This window comes from Alligator mississippiensis, chromosome 5 (assembly GCF_030867095.1).
Source record: "Alligator mississippiensis isolate rAllMis1 chromosome 5, rAllMis1, whole genome shotgun sequence".
Taxonomy (NCBI): domain Eukaryota; kingdom Metazoa; phylum Chordata; order Crocodylia; family Alligatoridae; genus Alligator; species Alligator mississippiensis.
Window position 1 is genome coordinate 153,596,479 of NC_081828.1, and position 19,732 is coordinate 153,616,210.

At 40.6% G+C, this 19,732-nt stretch overlaps 1 protein-coding gene across 4 annotated transcripts in view; it reads left to right on the forward strand.

Annotated features, from left to right (window-relative positions):
- The window catches only part of ANKRD28 (ankyrin repeat domain 28), a 190,269-nt gene that overhangs the window by 75,428 nt on the left and 95,109 nt on the right, over positions 1-19,732 (forward strand). The window lies entirely within an intron of this gene.

Genomic DNA, 19,732 nt, shown 5'->3' on the forward strand with positions numbered 1-19,732 from the left:
CGAAGCTAAACTATTTCCAGAAATTAGAGGGACTTGCTACTAGTAACTATTGCTAGGACCAAATCATTCTTTTAATGGGGACAGGGATATAGGGGCAGCATCTAGCTTCTGTAAGGATATACCATGCAGATGAGCTTTATACATTTTTGTAGATTTATAGACATTGTATAAATATATAATGTGTATATATATCCATCATTATTAATGTATTGTGTGTGTGTATATCATTATTATACATTAATAACGTCTATAAATTTACAAAAATGTATAAAGCTTACCTGCAAGATGTATTATTTAATATGCATATTAAATAATCTATAAGCTTTTATTATAAATATATAAATAAAAACATTATTATACATATCACGCACACAATATTGGAGGGGTGCGCACATAGCTGATTGTCATCAAAAGTTTTAAGGAGTAAATTGCAAAACAAAATTCAATCCTAACAAGTACTCTAAAAACAATTTGTAAAGCTGAGCTTCCTGTCAAGTATATACACTAAACTTTGTTGTAAGTGGTTATAGTTTTTAAAAAATGCCCTTACTCTTCTTAACTATAGATGATCTTGTTCATAAGTGAACTTTGTAATCACTAGTTGAATTTATCCTGGATTATTCTTCTGTTTAAACATTTAGACATTTAAAAGAAAAGTAAAGTTCTAATTAACATAAAAGGTCAACATTAATCATAATTAAATATTTCAAATAGAAAACAGTGACTTTTTTCAACATGCATATAGCATTAAAAGGCAGCTGTGTTCAATAGAATGTACCTGATTCTGAATGCCAGGCCATTTTAGGATTGGTTAGTACTTGAATGGGAGACCACCTTGGTATCCCAGCTGATGTAGATTCAAGCAAAATCATAGTCAAATACTTGGCAAGTACAAGACAAACTAATGGAATTAGTTGTAAGATATGGTTCAGCCCAGTCATCACTGCTGAGCTGGATGACAGGAGTAAATAAAGGGAAGGAAGTTTATGTGTATGTATATGTGTGTGTGTATAAACAAAAAATATTTACTCTACAGAGTTTTCATTTTGGCATGGAAAATATGCTAAGGAACTCTAAACAAAATTTAGGCACCAGGCTTTATGTAAAAATCTAATGATATTTTTAAGATGCTTTTGCTGTGATCCTTCAAACTGCTTTATTGCTTGTTTTTTATTTTTATTATTTTTTTTAATTGGGGAAAAAAGTCAGTTTAATTGACAACTTCCTCTTTTACTAACTTGCTAGCTACTTACTAAAGCTACCTAAGTTACAGCTGTTTGTTTACACAGCAGAAGGATGTTTATATAATTAAGGGTTCATTGATTGTAATCTGTCAACTAAATTTGAGTAACAGCAGAAATTGCATTTGGGGAAAAAATTATAGGTATCTGTGATTGAAAAAACTGGGATAAGTTCAGTTTATAAAGAGCTAGTTTTGAGTTGCATTTAAAAAATGCTTCAGTGTTTGAAAACGACTATAATAAAACAGTTGCAACTTTGAATGGAGTCATATAATGATTTTTTGGATGTAAACTGTTCTAGAAATATCACGAACATTTCAGTGGAGGTTAAAAACACTGAAAGAAAGGCAACTAATTAGAATCCCAAATCAGCCTTTTTAAAGAGCTTTGTGTTTGGTATGCAGAAGAGAAATTCATTGGGATTGTGTACAATAACTTATTACACCAGTGTAACCTACAGTACAATGGACTATTAAATGTCTTCTAGAAAGCACATGAGATTAACTTGCAGCAAAGCGGGCTGGAGAGAGGGAGTTATTTGCCATAATTCACTATTATTCACAATAAATGGTAGGCAAAACTGCATCTGTACAATTTCTGCAACAATAAAAATGATGGAATAATGTTGACAACTTGTAAACAAAAGATTTTTGTGTTTATTAGGAAAATCTACCTGTAGTAGTCTGAGTAATTAGTCTTAATGTAAAATTTAGACTTTGACAGCAATGTAGTAGTGAACCTTCTTCCTTCCTTTCCCCTTCCCCTTCTTCTCTGCCCCCCACCCCCTCTCAAGAGTTATGACAAGTAAGAAGACTTTAGAAATTAAAATGGTGTTTTGATACAGAGGAACAGTATATTTAAAGGATAATCATATTGCCTTATTTTCCTTAAAGAAAGTAATAGGCTACTTTAAACTACAGGTATGAAGATGACTGCTTCTTATAAATGGTTTTATGTATTACAGGAAACAGGTTAGTATTTTCCTCAAAAAGATCACAGCAGGTCAGAATGTTTTAACATTATGGATTCCTATTTAAAACTCAGAATTTTATCTTATGAATCATGTATGCACACTGACCGTGCTAGTCATCGCACCCTGGTTGAGAATCTCTGGTCTAAGGGAAGGCTTCAAGGACTGCTTAGCTCTGCAAAAATTAACTATAACCCAGGAAAAAGATTCTGCCTCTAGCTGCCAACCTGTTAGGAATGGCTTTCTTGCTTAGCATGTTCATAAAGGACAAACCCAAGAGAGGAAATTATTTGTTTCAGTTCTCTCTTTATACTTAACTTTTCTGCTTTTTGAAACCCTGCAAGTCCAAGAAAGTTGGGAATCGTGAATTCAATAAAACCTTGGCACTTACAATATTCCAGAGCTTGCATATCTGGTGTTGGCTATGCACACTGTAAAGATATATTAACTGCTTTATTCATTATTGCAGATATCTAGTAATGCAAAATGAAAGTTATTTTGAAATAAGTTTGTCATTAAGCAGTAGCTGGCTTTTTTTTTTAGGACTGGGTGACCCCAGTGGTTATTTTAATATCTTCTCTCTATAATTATCAGAGTTCCTACATTAATACTTTTTCATTGGTCATAGTGGTTTATAAACGGTATTAAAAGAAACAGAATAAATTAGGGGTAATCAAGCCATGGCACAAGCAGCTTCTGTGTTGAGCATGACATGGAGGGGAAGGGGATCAAAATGCAACTTGGGGAGGGTGTGTGCCTTTACCATGTGGCACGCCTGCCAAAAAGGTTGGACACTTTGGCTGTAGATGATGAGAATGGGTAGGGTGAGCATCACCCGGGTAGAGCAGCACTAAGAGAAAGTCATACAATTTTTTTAGACTATAGTTACATAGAGTTTATATTTTAAAGCCTCCACAACAAACAGGAACACTCATTTCCTTTCTAATGTGGTGATTCTGGTAAAGTGATGAGTCACGAGATGCTTTCCTCCTAGTAGTTCCTTTGGTTACCTTGTTTGAAGTTTCTTTTAGTTTTGAATTGTACTCTTGTTTCCGCACAGAATTTGAAGGCCTCTGAAGAGGTGTTGTCTACCTCTGCTGTTCCATCTTCAGGTATTCAGGTTCCCAGTCCAAGTGAGCCTTGTCTCCAGACCACCACAGCCAAGTGAACAGCTTTGAAGGAATCCTATCAGTGCTTCGGTTTAGGCCCCAGACAGTCGCAACATTCTGAAGCGCTTTAAAGGGTGAGAAGATAGATGTGTTCATCATATGAAATGCTCTAAATATGGCTAGATTTCTCCAATCATAACCTTGAAGGAATCGGCAACTTTTTGAACACAGAGTTCTCCAGCTTCCCACAGTGCTCTGATTTCCACCCCCCACACACACACACCTTCCCAAGGGGAGGAGGAGGAGAGTGAGGCTGATGGCCAGTGAGTGCTCTCTGTGCAGTCAGTTGTCCTTAGAGCAGAAATCCCTTCATGCCTCTGCCTTCAGTCTGCCAGTCCTGGCCCAGGCAGGAAAGGGGTTTTGTTCATGAGATTGCTCATCTCTGAGGTCAAGCAGGGCACACAGCTGTCCTTGCCTGTTTGCCTCCCGAACCAGGAGGCTGGATTCCAAGTGGCCAGGAGAGTCCTTCTTTTACTGTCTGCTTCTTCCTCAACACCCTCAAGATCTCCAAAATTGAACAACCCACTCTGCCTACTGTCAAGGACCCTTTCCACCTTCCCTCCCCCTCCCCGCTTCTAAAATCACTCTTACTTTGTTTTGGGAAAAGTATTTTGTTTTTTTTTCATTTTCCCTCCTTGTTGAAACTGAAGGTAGTGGTGGATAGTCCTGGCAGAGGGGATTAGTTTCATTGTTCAGGAAGCCTCATTAAAAGAGGGGTTCAATTTAGTTCACAGATGACTTGGTCTGTTGAAATTGGACATTGGTTGTCTTTTTCTTTAGCACAGGGCCAGATGAAGTTGCATGCCTGATTTTTGTTTTTTGTTTTTTTTCTTTTTCCCCTTTCCCAATACAAAGCTAGCTTAAACTTATTGCCTCAAAATATTGAATGTAGGAGGATTTTTTTTTTCTTTTTTAAGACTTGAACACTCTTTAATGGCTTATGGAAACAGTCTGGATTGCACCAGCCAAAAATCAGGGGAGGAAGAAATTGTCCAGAGAAATATGATTTTGTTTTCAGTTTTCCTTATAAAAATAGCTTATTCAGTACTTCCAACTAAGGCGTTGTTGTTGATGATGATAATATTTCTTTCTCCTGAAGGGTCTGCTAGTTAAGTATTTGGAACACTGATTTGATCCACTAAGGGATGTTCCTGTAATGCATGTTGTTTTAGAAGGATTTATTTATGTGGGTCTGAAATCAGATTGCATGAGTACTGAAGGCTTAGCCAGCTCTATTAGCTATCCTCTGGGAAGTTTAGGCACCTGTATCAAGTTTTAACCTGCAAGGATTACCTACTAACTTCTGAGGGAAGAATTAAAATTAATAGTATAATGACTGTTACAGCCATCTAATTTCAATAAAGTTGTGGAATTCCTGTTTAATTTTTATTAATGCAGTATGCTCATCCTCTGTAATGAAGTCTCAGATATCCTATTTCCTTTTTAATGTGATTCTGAAAGTGAGTCATACTTCTTTCTGCCTCACTAAAATGTAGCTACGTAGTGCAGAGTTCCTCTTCTAAAATGAAATCTCTATGTAGAAGAGGGCTTAAAAGCATAAAAAAAATTCAGAACATTCAATTAACAGGTTGCATAGCTTTAATTGCAGATGACTGTTGTTGATACCCATGTAGATACGTTGGAAGAGTTGATCCTCTGTCCTTCTCTTCCCCTGCCCTGCCTCCTTCCTTGGATGCTTTTGCATAGTATCCATCTATAATAATACCCAGATATCTATTACAGTACCCAGGCACATCAAATTGATATGACATTTAAGTACTTACCTGCTCAAGATACTAAGGGAAGTATTTTTAAAAGACAAGGTGATATTTTTAAATTCAGTTTCTCCACTGTAGTGTTGTAAAATCAGTCCATTCAGTGCACTGAGCTCAAGGTCTTTGTTCCTGGCTTATTGCTGAGAAAGTTCTAAGGTGCTTGGTGCCGAGGTTTCCAGTACCAGCTTCATTTCTTTCTTCAATCTTTTCTCCCCTGAAAAGAAATGTCTGGTTGTTGGTTTACTCCTCTGTTCAGACCTCCACAGCACTTTCCCCCAGGGTCAGAAACCAGCCTCACAGGATGCTCTAAGAGGTGAGTTTCAGTTTCATGTCTCCAGACAGAGAGAAAAGACAACTTGGTGGAAATCTGCTTTTTCTAGTGGCTATGCAGTTTCTTTATACTGTATAGGAAGGTTTTCTGTTGCTATAATCAGTACCGTAGAAAGAATTGCTGGTTGGTTCAGGTTTTGCTTCACCTGAAATCAGAGCAGGTGGAGAGAATGTATCAAGTCCTGCCCAAAGACTTCGAACAGTATTACATCCTCCGTATACCGGGAGAACATAGTACTGGCAGTCACAGGGAAGGTTGGATCTGCCAAAGGACACTAAACATATGGATCCCAAGTAACTAGACCTTCTATGATTGAAAAGCATATTCTTCGTCTTCCTCGAAGGTTCTGTACTGGTTAAGTACAGCTTTCTGATATGGGAGAGTGTGTGCGCGTACCTGTCTGGACCCACAAGCAGGGCACAGCTGAAAGATATCTTCAAAGAACAGATGGTAAAGCTTTGGGTGGCAATAGATGAATCTGTTGCTGGTTTTATTGCACAGTCATCACCATTTTTCCCACTTCCTGGCTGCACGTATCTGGCACTGAAGATCTGTCATTTGAGCAGGGGTTGATTATTAAACCTTCCAGTTCACTCCCAGATTAAAAAGGCATGTTGGGTGCCTGTTACAAGAGCACAGAGGCAGCTCCGATGCGCTCTAATTACACAGTGCGTCAGAGCAGACTTAAATGAGTCTGCTAGAGCATGGCAATTACTATGCTCCAGCAGCTGCCCGTGTCTTGTATATCAGCGTCCCTGTGCTTCAAAATGGTGGCAGGGGTGCTTGAACGAAAGCTTATTTGACAAGCATCAAGACTGGAAAACTGGCCTTCCCTAGCCCAATGTGGGGATGGCACTTTAATCAGAGTAGTTCTGAGAACCACTCTAATTAAAGGACAGTCTCTTGTGTATCAGCATCCCTACGCTTCGAAGTGGGTGGGATTTCTTGAACTAAAGCTCATTTAACCCCTTCCACCATTTTGAAGCACAGGGATGCTGATGCACACAACACTGTGATGCTTTGGAGTGGCTGTCAGAGACTGTCTAATTAAAGTGCCTTCCCCCCACCCCTGGAGCATATGTAAAAGTGCCCATTATTCCTTGAAGCGCTGCAGTGCTATATTGAGATCTTTGAGACTTTATACCCCAAGCCATATTGAAGACCATTCTCCTGTCAGCATGAGATGCAAAGGATATTTGCATACTTGCATATTTAAAGGAAGCTGTGCATCTTCTGTTAACAAGCTAGGGGGAACTCCTAACTGAAGATGCAAAAAAGGCGGAGCTACTCAACAGCTACTTTGCCTCCATCTTCACAAAAAAATTAAGCTGTAGCCAGACACCTAATAGGGATTATCTGAACAAGGAAGGGGGCAAGGCAAGCAGGGGTGTAAAACATGGTCTTCTGGCCTGCAGACCAGCTCTGTTCTACTTTTTGGATTATCACTGAGCTAGGGAATTTGGAGGCTTGACTAGTGGCGAGTGTGGACTTCTGTATAATATGGGGCCCTGGTGGACATAAACATCAGCAGCAAGAGATGAATGAAGGTTGTGCCAACACAGCCCTTGCTTTTCCTATGTCTTCTTGGCCCACCACTGCTGCTGCTTCTGCCATGGCAAGCAGCTACCTAGCCTGCAGCCATTTACCTAACTGCATCTGTCGCCTCGTTTGCCCTGCTGCTGCAGCTACTCTGCTCTGGTTACCTTACTGTTGTCATGGTGGCTGCCACAACAAGCACTTGTGCTACCAGCTGGCAGCCATACATTCCTCCTGTCTACCAAGACACTCAACTCTAGCCTTTTTGGTTTTTCTGAAATCTGTTAAGTGAATCAATCCACTCATGTTTGTGAAATGTTATGTGTTATGTGGCTGTGAAATCTAATGCCAGACTTGAGGGAAGGGATGGGAAGGATATGATAGACTTGTTCATGATATGTTAGAACACCAAATATGACATTCTACTCCAGAGAACTCTCAGGAGCCTATGATTCATTGTATGGATGCAAGATTTAACAAATGATCCACTAGTACACAGCGTTCATGAGCTGTTCATGAAGCTGGGATTCAGGGACTGTTATCTTCATAGTCCCAGTCTGGGCTAGATAGCTTTATCAGGCCTGAATACGAGAGTTACACAGAAGATCATATTCCTAATTCTGTTCAACTTGCTATCTCAGAACAATAGCCATATAATTTCTCCTAGACCTGGGATCTCTTCATCTGATACACAGATGTGATATCTGTGGAGAGGAACTCATCTTGCATGAGTCTTAGAGATTTCACTTCAAAATGAGAAACGTTCCATGGGACAAACTAAACTAACCAATCCAAAAGGAAGTGGTTATGTTTTGGTCTGAACAATATTGCTGTTAATAGGACTCGTACCATGACCCAGAGCTGCCTGTGTGCAGAATGAGACTGGATGTACCTCAAGGGAAGGAAGGAGATAACCGTCTTCAGGGAATCAGAAGAGAAGTTGAGCTGCTTTGGGATACCCAGAGTTGTGCTCACTGGAGAGAGGACAGCTGAGTAACTTTTAGGGTGCTCAGGGCCTTGTGTCCTGGACTAAAAGGGACTTTGGAGGGGACATGGTCTTTTTGGTCTGTGGCCTTTGCCCCTGCTAAATGCCTTTATGGAAGAGTAGTTGTCTGTTTTGCTGCTGGGAGCTCAGATTGTAGTCCTTTACCCTTTGAAGAGGTAAGTTCCCTCTCAAGTGGAACAGGAAGGCAGTTCCCTGTGGACAGGCCATAGATAACTAGGGAGGTTCAAGGGACCAAAAAGCTAGGGTCTCTGAGTTGGAAGGTGTTAGGGCTCCCCTCTTCACACATGCCTGTGCTGGCTTGAGGGAGTACTTGGAGAGATCAGACAAGGCTGGGGGCCACTTAGTAGATTTCAGCATGACTCTGGGTATCTTATTTGAAGGGCGTCAACATGGAGATCAGCTCATACCTTTTACCACTTACTTGCCTTAATTCAGGCTGCTTAATTTTAATTTAAGCTTTGGTAGTGTGATTCTTCAGCTGATATTTAAGTAGGACTTCTCTTACCCACTTACGAATTTGGAAAGCTGCTTGCTAGTCATCAGGACTGGAAAATTGGCATTGAAAGAACAATAGCTTACCTTATAATAACTTGAGTTCTCTGACTTGTCACTGATTATACAACCTGCCCTCTGTTCCCACTAATTTGAAATTGTGAGATATGGAGAAAAGAAGCAGGTGAGGCTACCTTTCGCTGTAGGCTCAGCTACAGTGTCTGCAGTTCCTTCCATGTGCAGCCCTAATGGAGGATATTGTTCAAAAGGCTCTGACCTCATGTGCCTCATGCCATGAAGAACCATAATTGCATAAAATAAGAAACTATTCAATATCAGAGGGGGTATGTCTTCATGGCGTTTGTGTCTAGTTTGTTCAGAGTTGACTTAGTACTGGTAAGTGTCCAGGGTAATGTGTCCTGTTTTTCAGGAGTACTGCTTAGTGAGAGCAGAGCTCTGCACTAATGCAGCTATATTCTTTCCAGTACTGGAGCTGGCTTATTTAGAGCTGGCATGACCATGTCTTACTGGACAGTGCATATTACTGTACCTTGTATTTGTTTAACAGTGTGGTCAGAAATCTGATAGGCAAGCTTTGCAACAGATATCCAATGATTTGATCCAAGGTGAAAAGCAAGAAATATAACCAGAGATTTAAGTAACTACGAAAAATGTTATTCAAAATTTAACTTCAGTGATGTTTTTGAAAAAGATTTTTCTTGAGAATCTGGTATAATTTTAATACTAAGAATGTCTTAATAGTTTTGACAAATTGAGGAGTATGCCTGTGACCTTATGAATTCCCTGTTATATGAATTGCAACAGTGTTTATTGTAATCTCTGCTTTGTGAGAGGAACAGTACATGTCTGAAAAGTTAAAGCTAGGCTGTATCACTTGAATAGTTATGCTGTAGTGAGTCAACTGGTTTACAACTGACAGAGTTATTGAGTTTTAATGATTCTCTTCCCAGCATCTGCAGGTTGGAAGTGGAAGCATAAGACATTCCCGGTGGAAAAACAGAGACAAAAATTTGTTAGACAGCTTCTTAAAAATGTCATGCTCTCAAAAGGCTCATCTGCATGAGAAACAAATGCCCATTTAGCTAATTAAGATATGAATTTACAGTGCCTCAGCTTCTCATTCACTGACTTCCTTTGCAGATGTTCTTGGTGTACAGTAAGGACATAGATTGTTGAACCAGTTGTCCAGTGATAAAAGGGATTTTTACCCTGTGTAAATTGCTAAGTGGTAACCATGTGCATACTCATACATCATGGCAGAGGAAGGCTGTATTGTGGTAGATTAGCCACTGAAGGGGGGATTGTTTTTGCTTTTGCTCAAGACCTGTCATTTTTGCCCTTGTCCTCCTTCCCTAATTCACTTGGTAAATATGTTACCTAAATGAAACAATATCAAAATGGTATAGAGGTGCCTGTGATTCTAGCAGCTGTTCCATTTTAATACAAAATGCATTAATACTGTATGTGTTACTTTAACTGTCTTCCTTTACAGATGTATGTTGTTGTAACTGTCTTATTTCTTTGGATACTCCACTACCTATTTTGTGGGGTTTAAAGCACTTTTAGTTAACAGTATTGGTATGGTTTGGTTGATTTTTGCCTTTTTAGGGTTGGACAGTTTTTGTAGTTGTGATGGTCTGGGAAATGTACAGAACCGAGGATTTTTTGGTATCTTCTGTGCCAACCATATACTTGGAAGAATTTTTGGACATGCTTTCAGGCATCAGACCTGAGAAAAGGCAGACAAGGGTCTTTGGGTAAATCTGATGTCTTTTATTAGACCAACTTAAGTGGTTGGAAAAATTCTTCTTGGCAAGCTTTTGGGTATAAATACCCTTCGTCAGGCTGAGGAAGTCTCTGCAGTTTGTGTGTGCTCTTCCTGAATGGAACGAATAGTAAAGAAGCCAGAGGCTGGTGTGTATGCAAGAAAGCCAGTCAGTAAAGATGTCTGCCTGTGTCCTTAGACCAACACAGCTACAACCTATACCCCTGTAGACCTGAGAAAAGGCACTTGATGCCTGAAAGTTTGTCCAACAATTCTCACAGCTATACATTGGTCCAGTAAAAGCTAATAGAAAAAGTACTAGCCACTTTTATGTTGTAGGCACTTATTTGGTATTTTTCTCCAGGGTATCTCTTCTGAGCTGTTTTTTCTTCATCATTGGATGTATAAATTCTCTCATCCGTTTCTCCCTCATTCTTACCTGCCAGGGGTAATGTCTGTCTTTGCCTTTGCAGTGTTTAGGGTCCTTATGTCTAAAGTACTCGGACACCCGGCTCGACTTCAAGTCAGGCATCCTTAGTATTGCAAGGGTCTCATAATGGAAAACTAGAACTCATTACTGGAAGGATTTCTGCTAAGATATGAAAATATCCTTGCCTGCTAGTCCATCTTAATTTATGCAGCTGTACAACTCTGTTTTCCAAGAGAAGTCTTGTTTTTGTAACTTATTCATGAGAAATGGGTTTTTTTCTCCATGAAGTTTAAAATATTTGAAGACATAAAATTAAATAAATCTTTACCCAGTCATCTTACATTAAATTGCTTCTATAAAATCATGGTGTGTAATACAAAGAAGATATGGCTCTATCAGTAGTCAATGGATTACTGACCACAAAAACAGCTTTTCTGTACAAAAGTGTCACTCACACAAATAACTTGTCAGTTTAAAGTGTAGGATAAGGTCTACATATCTCATTTAGTGTAGTCTGTTCTTTTAATGAAATGGAGACAGTAATGGTACTGTGCTGTCTCTTCCACTCTTCATTTTTTTTTTCTAATTCATGTCCTCAGATACTCCAGTTTAGATTTTAGTGTAAGAAAAGACATTCAAGATTCTTTACTATGTTCTTCGTGCAAGTGCATAATGTATTATGTGTTGTGTTTTTTTTAAAAAGTCCCTGGCATCAATGTACTCTCATTATGAAAATTCTGTGATTATTATGACCCATACAATTGGATTTTTTTCAAATTTTTGTTTTTACTGGAAATGTATTTCAGAGTTGGCTTATTTGTTGGCTTTCTACTTTAAAAGCTGAGTTTTGTGCTGTATGTGGCAGCTAAACATTTAAAGGCATTACTTTTATTATTTAGGGGAAAGAAGAGCAAGGGAAAGCATTTTAGGTATGTTAATGTGCCTGTTTCCATAAGAGTCTTAAAAACATGACAACTCTATTTTACATTATATGGAATAAAATATTATTTCTAGCAGTTTGATACTTTACTTTTAAATAACACAGAATTCAACACAGCAGTGCAAAGGATATGGAATATCAGTTAGTCTGAGAATCCTGTGGAGAAAAGGAGTCCAAGATTTCTTAATCAGACTTCCTGGTGAAATTCAGCCTCAAAAGTTGCAGAGGGCAGTTAACTCATGAAATGAAGCAAGGTGTCTTTAAAATTGAAGAGAAGTATTTAAAATAATAATAATAATAAACTGTCTAAAGTCTTTCTGAGATTTTCATTGCGGGACCTGAATAACAAAATTAGAATAGTTTCCAGAAACTGCATACTGATTTAGATCTTTGTAAAGTATTTTATAAAATCAGATCACAGTTCAGAAAATCATAGACTAATAGGGCTTGATGGGGCCTCAGGAGGTCATCTAGTCCAGCCCTGCTCAAAATAGGATTGTCCCTGACTAAATCTTTCCAGTCAAGTGTCAGTCTAACCTGCTCTTAAAGTTCCAAGAATGGAGATTCTGCAGTGGAGATTCTCTCTGTGCAGCCTCTTCTAATTCTTGACTGCCTTCATAGAGAAAAAGCTCTTATATCCAACTTTATTTTCTCTTCCTACGGTTTAAGACCAGGATTCCTTGTCTCAGCTCCTTTGGCCACAGAGAATAATCGGTCTTATCCTTCATATAACCACCCTTCAGGTATTTGAAAACTGTAATGAAATCCCCTCACCCCCTCCATCTTCTCATTTCCAGATAAAATAATCCTACTTCTTTCATCCTTTCTCATAAGTCATGTTTTCCAGGCTTCTCATAATTTTTGTCATTGCACACTGGACTCGTTCTAATTTATCCACATCTTTCTTCAAGTGCGAGACCCAAAACTGGACACTATTCAAGATGAAGCTTCACCAGTGCCCAGTAAAGCAGGAGAATTGCTTCCCTTGATTTGCAAGTGACAGTCCCATTAATTCTGCTCAGCATGCTGTTGGCCTCTTTTTGCAACAAGAGCATGCTGTTGGCTCATGTGCAGCCTATGGTTAAGTACAACCCTGGGGTTCTTCTTTGTCATGCTGCAGCCTTGCCACTCATTCCCCAATCTGTGTTTGGGCATGCTGTTATTCCTCCCAGCTGTAAGATTTTGGTGGACCATTTCTCCAATTTATCACAGTCTTTCTGAATCCTAGTTGTGCCTTCCAGTGTCTGCAACTCCACCCAACTTGGTGTTACCTGCAGATTTGCTGAATGTGACTCAGTCCCATCCTCCAAATCATTAATGAAAATACTAAACATTACTGGACTCAGTATATGCTAAGCCCCCTAGGAAGACTCTTTCAATACCTCATCCCAACTAAACATTGAGCCATTGATGACCACTCATTAAACATGATGATCCAACCAGTTATGTATCTACCATACAGTACTTCCATCTCAACTGTATTTCCTTAGCTTAGTAATGACATAAAGTCTAGATGAAAATGCTGTAAAAATTGAAAGTTAGGTACAAATGTTTAGCCTTCACTAAATCCAAAAAGATGACATTTCTTTAGTTTATGTGAAGTATGTGATTTTATATACAAGCTAAAGGAAATGCATGAAATTATTTCCCCCTTTTATCTGTATTTAATAAAACAATTTGACAGAGGTTTAATTACTGGAGACCTATTGGATAAGAGCACATTGGCAAACATCTGATGCTTGGCCTACTTTTGTTTTTAAAAAATCCAAAGCTCTTAAATGTGGACAGTTTAGCAATATACTTCCTTTGCATAATTAGAGTAATTTCAGTTCTTTTTTAAAGTTACAGTTGAGCAACTATACACATTAAAAATAAGAAGGTTTACTGGCAAATGACTAAATACTAAAATAAATAAAAAGCCATGCTTCTCCAAATAAAGCTTAATTTGGTATTAAAAAATGTTTGGCTTTAATAACATGGATGTGACTGGCATGTCTCTTGAGGCATTTTAATTAGGAACAAAATATTAGGTTTGTTTTGCTTGATAGCTTTTTGTTGAGTACCCAAACCTTTTTATTCCAAGTAACAATCTTATTGTGTAGTTTTTCCTGGCTCTTAAATTTTATCCAGCTCTAACATGACATATGTTTTTACTGTATACAGCTAAATCTAATTTACTTTATCTCTTTGGTTTAATGTGCTTCACTCATTCTGCCATTCTATGGAAAGGACTTGCTTTAGGCAACAAATTTAAATCCCAGAACAAAATGGACTCGGAGAAATGTTTAAAAGCATAAACTTAAATGAGTCTGTGGAGCTAGTGAATGCAACACATTTTTCTTTCAGCATTAGTTGTCATGTATTCCTGTGTTGCTGTTTTCTGCTTTATGCAGCTGTGTAAGGGCATGAAAGATAGAATAGTGGCAAACTGTCCCTAAATTCTGTCACCATCTTTGGATGCAAGTGTCTGACCCCTCTGCTCTTCTAGGAGTTTGTTTTGTTTTGTGAAGAAATCCTTCTTCCTTTACCTTGTAATTATCTTGTTTTGTATGTTCCAAAAAAGAGGGTGGGTGAACATAGGGACTCCTGCAGTACAGTAGTGAATGGTTCATCACAACCAGAGTCCATAAACTTGCAGGGTTTAAATCCTATCCTCCTTTGCATTTTAATCTTATGCCTCTAATTGATTGGCATAACAGATGCTTTGCTGACTTTGGGAAGGATATATTCCTGATAAGTGCTGTATCCACGGTTACATCTTACCCCATACCTGAAAATTGAGACATAAAGCTCAAATTTCATCTACTTAAGCAATCCACAAAACTTTCGTCTGATCCTGGAGTAGAGAGATCTGACAAGCCCAAGTGCCTTTCAGGCACCATACCCGTATTTCTATTTCGGAGATACCTTTAAAAAAGATGCTAAAAACTACTTTCACCAAAGCATTCTGCATTAACAGAGATGGTGTTGATGCACTTCACCCTTAGTTTCAGGATGAGGTTACCTGGCATCTACACTGCATTCCACACTAGGGCAGATGAAGCTACAGACTCCAGGGCTAGGGACAGACATTACACACAAACTGGTTTAAGTGATCAGAAACTGGTTTAAACCTGTAACAGGACAGATGTTCAGTGCACATAAACCAGTTTAAAAATGGCTGAAACCTGTTTGAGATAAATCTGGTTGAATGTAGTATCAGACTTAACTGATTTGGGTCAAACCAGTTTAAGCTAAATTAGAGTTGGTTTATTGCCGGTTTAAGTTAAATTAGAGTCCCCCAGCATCCCATCATGCTCTCTGGGCTGGGTGGGCTCTCTGCTTCACGGCAGGGGTGGCCCCTTCCCTCTGCTCCCTGGCCAGAGCTCTGGCAGAGACTTGCAAGCACAGCAGGGTCTCCTGGCTTCCCCTTGTCCCCCTCCCCACACGCACTCACTCACTGCTTCAGCAGGGATCCCTTCCTCCTCTGCCATAGCACAGACCATAGCCAGCATGTGGTATGCTAATGCTGTTTAAGGCTCCGGCAGAGACTGCAGACACAGCAGGGCCTACCTGCCTTCCCCCTGCTCTACCCTGCCCTCGCATGCTCAAGCAGGAAATCCCCCTCCTCCCTCCCATCTCCCACAGCACAGATCCCAGCCCTATGGACCCTATGCATGTGGTATGCTAGCTAATACCAAGAGGTGTCTATGTTTGTGTCTCTCCATTTTCACTGGGGCAGACAGACAGAACAGTGACTGCTTAGGGCTTTTGGAGCTAATCAACAGCTCAGCCAGTAAACTGTTTAAGAATTTTGAACTAATGGAGAGAGGCCGTTGTTCTGCTAATTGGGTGATAAAGACTGTTGTCACCAGGGATTCCGGTTCTCTCTGATTTAAGAAGTCACAAATTCTCTGACAAAAAATCACAAATTCTCTGATAACCCCCCCCCAAATCCGTTATTAAAATTAAAAGCCTCCTGCAGCCCTGCTGGTGCCTCTCACTTGCCCCCCAATGATCCCCCCCCGCCCTACTCGTGCCTCTTGCCTCCACCCACAGCCCCTGCACCCTGACCCTGTTGGAGGGGGGGCCCCCAGCTTCCAGGGCTATGGGGCTACGGACCCAAGTCCACAGCTCCCTGCCCCAACAGCAGGCAGCTGCAGCACAAGCAGCATGGAGCCGGCTCCCCCACTGCACTGCCTGCTCGGGTGGGGTCAGGGCCGGCTCCTGGGCCCCCCAGCCCTGCCAGTGCCCCCAGCTGTGGCCCGCAACCCCCTAGTCCTGCCAGAAGAGACCCCAGCCCCCTGCAAGCCCCACTTACCTCAGGCTTCAGGAGCGAAGAGTGAGCCGAGCGGAGCCGTGGCTGACTGAGAGCCTCAGGCCCCTCCCTTCCCCTCCGGGCAGGGCTACGGGTTTCCCACCCTGTTTTCAAACAGCTCTTGCAGGCTGGAGCTCAGTCAGGCTACAGAGCTGTTTGCAAGAGCAGGGAATCCGCAGGTTTCTCTGATTAAATAGGGGAAATCCATGGTTTTCTCTGTTTTTCCGTGGGAAATGGAAAACCAGGATCCCTGGTTATCCCTATCAGCCCTCAGCTGGCTTGCTCACCTGTCAGTTTGCTGCAGACAGTGTGACAAAGCAGGGAGGAAGATTTGAAAAGCTCCATATCATCATCAGATGCATGCACTGCCCACTTTCCCCCCTCCTCCCCCCCTTGCCTCAGAGTGCTAGCCTGTGGCTGGGGGCTGGCAACACTCCTGCTCCTTGAGCACCCACTGGGGAAAAGCCTGGGACTGTGCAGGCAGACCTCCCTAATGAGAGAGTCCTGCTGGGGCCTGGCCACACCCCCCTCAGCTCAGCTCCCTGCTGAAGGGTAGGGAGGGCTCCTCTAGTGCCCCCTGGGTTCTAGCCTGTGCCACTGCAGGCATATGCCTGAATTTCCTCAGTCCAGAGAAAATGTCCAGGTTCAAACCAGTTCAGCCTAGCCAAGTTAGACTTACCTGCAAAAATTGAATCAATTCAGGCTCAGGCTTTTTGAATGTGTGTCCCTAGCCCAAATGTCAGAACCAAATCTTTCAGACTTACCTGCATTTCTGCTTGTGAGTATAGCAGGCCCTTCCAAGACTATGAAGGCAGATAACTGGTTTTATCTCTGAGATTCTGCAAATCAGTTGGATTTTAGGGGCTCAGTGGGAGAGGTAGGCCAAGTGATATTTTATAAGGACCTATGCTGTTTTATGTGGAGCAACCTCCAGTGCATGTTTGATATACATGAGGACTTGGATTGAAGCACTGTTCTTGTAGCTATCTTCAGATGATGCAGCAGATAGTCCACATTCCTACTATCATAAGAGAATACTGCTTGTCAGTCACATATTTAGGCATCCACACTGACGCATGAAGAACGTTTCTTTACCTATGGTTACCTATGGTAACTGCTTTTGTCAGCAGGAATCTTTCTTTCCTTCACAGTTTTCCTGTGCTGCTCTTAGTTTTGAATTGCTAGGGAACTGAGGGGAGGCTTCTTTGCCCTTTATTTTCTTGATTGGGAGCACAGTGAGGCATATGGCAGGTGCAGTGGATTCCAAGCTTGCATGTAAGAGACTCATGTTTGTCTAGAGTGGGATCAAGACTGAGTACAACCTCTCAAAGAACTCATCTGAGGGTAAGTCATTTTCTGTCACTGCTACCTTTATCCTCTTCCCCTTTTTATTTATGGCTGTCACTTGGTGTATCTTGTCTTTCTGCTGTATTAAACATATGGGACACTGGGGGTCTTTTGATACTGATCAAGGTCTCTGAATGCTAGTGTAATGCAAGTTTTTAATGCGTATAACTTATTTGAGACATGCCAGGCTTTTTAATGCTACCTACTCCTGTAGCATTAGGTAGGGTAAAGAGTGCATCCACTTTGTTAGCTGTAAATATATGCATAATATGACAGGGTTGCATTCAGATTTATAATGTATCTTAAGGAAAAGAAACTTCAGTTTTAAAAAAAAATTGTTAAATTGAGTGTTGAACCATTTGGTAGAAAAGTTCTCTCTTTCCCACATAGTTTCCAGAGAGACTGTTTTCAGTTTGCTGTCATACTGTCTCATGTCACAGCCTCTGATCTTTTAAGGACTTAATTAGATGCTGCTTTTGTAATGAATGAAGAGATAAAAGCTTCTGCTGTTCTCAGAATTTTGTGGTTTAGCTAGTAAAAAAGTCAGAGTTTCAGTTGCCATATAGCAGATTGCATAAACAGGAAGGAGTATCCTGAAATACAGTCACTAAGTATGAGTTCTGTAATAGTAGGAACAAGATCTTAGTTTAGCATGTTGTCTGTGAAATACAAGGGAAGTGTTTACAAAATATAGTTATGCCAACTTTGTTTTGCTCAAAGAATATTCCATGAGTTGTAGCAGAAAGCCCCCTTTTCCTCTTGCCTGCGTTTGCTCTCCCCTCTTTGGATATGTTTCTCTTTTTCTACGTATGTGTGCATTTTGTATCTCCCCTTGTAGTTTGGTATTTTTATCTATTTGTGTGCCATGGCATTTGTAGCTTATGTTTTATACTCCTCACCTTTCAACTTTCAACTAAATGTGTTTTAGTAAGTTATACATTGTAACAATGTTAACAAGGGTAGGACTCAAACTGTCCTTCTCTGTATCAGGCTGGCCCCTGAAAGAGTGAGTGAATCAGTGATTGAATGTGTAACATGATTGAATGTGTAACATGGAAGCAGACAGTAATTAACACCTGGGAAGCTGCAGATCAGCCAATGGAAGAACTCAATAGAAGACAGTGTAACAACCGGGAAATCTCTAAACGTCACTGATCAAGGGCTAGAAGCCCTGGCCTGAGTTAATCAACGCAGGGGACCAACTTTTGGGCTGAATATCTCCAGATCGACCGCTCCCAGAGCCCTATTCTAAATTCATCAACGGACTCCCAAACCTGCACGTACATGCGGACGACCCCTGGGGCTGACAGATGCCGTCCAGTAGCCACCAAGGTGGGGGGGGGGGAAGTCCCACGAGGGTCAGTGACCCCTGGATTGGGCAAACTTGAAAACTGGGGAGTCACCAAATTCTGCCAGGGACAGATAAAAGGCAGTGAAAAGTGGCCCTCAGTGGCGCCCTCTTGATCTCCAACTCGACCAGACCTGTCCAGCCAGAAGGACCAGCCGGCGACCCCCTTCTGGAAGATAACACCACGCTGAAAGAAGCCTCAACGACAGACTCCAGCGCTTGCAGGATAGGTATACCTGACTCTGTAGCCTGCTACTGTGTGTGTGCATGTGTGTGGACCAGCCCCAAGGTTTATGATTACAGTGTTTCAATCCGCCTAATAAACTAGAATTTTAAGGATTCCGAGTTGGACGTTTGTAGCCAACAGAGTTATTGTGGTGGATCAAAACGTTCTGTAGTAGCGTTAGTCTGTGTAAAATACTAATCATGATCTTTTTCTTCAAACAGAATTTCTTATGTCTGGGGTTTGTCTTGGTCAGTTGTTTCCCTGCAACTGTCAAATATGCAGAATAACTTTTTAAAAAGAGATTGAACCTAGATACAGTTTGAGAAGAGACTGAAAGCAGACCTGATATGGGGTATGAACCCTTAGCCATGCATATTCTGACTAGAACTGTCACAATTGAAATTTAGTGGCAGCTGCTAGAGGGCTCTGATATAAGCTTAGCACCAATTTCAATCTTGTTTATAGGGAATTTTGTTTATTTGGCTTCCTGTTAGCACAAAAAAGCAAGTGTTTTCAAGGCTTGTTTCTGGGTTTCTTCTGACACCAAACCCAGAAACCACCTTAGTTAAGTTCTCTTAGCACCCCAGTTGCTAAGAGCAACTCTAATACAAGTTGCTCCCTTTTTAAGTCAAATCATAACTCTGTGCTTAATCTAGCTACATGTTTCAGTTAGAATTGTACTTGTCAGTTTAGAAAGTTAGTTTGTTTCTTAGTAACATAATAACAGTGCTCCAAAAATTGTGCATTTGGGTTATTTGAGAATTTCCCAGGGCTTAATTAAGCTTCATTTTTAAAATGAGTAGTATATTGTTGGCAATACGATTTAAATATCAAGTGT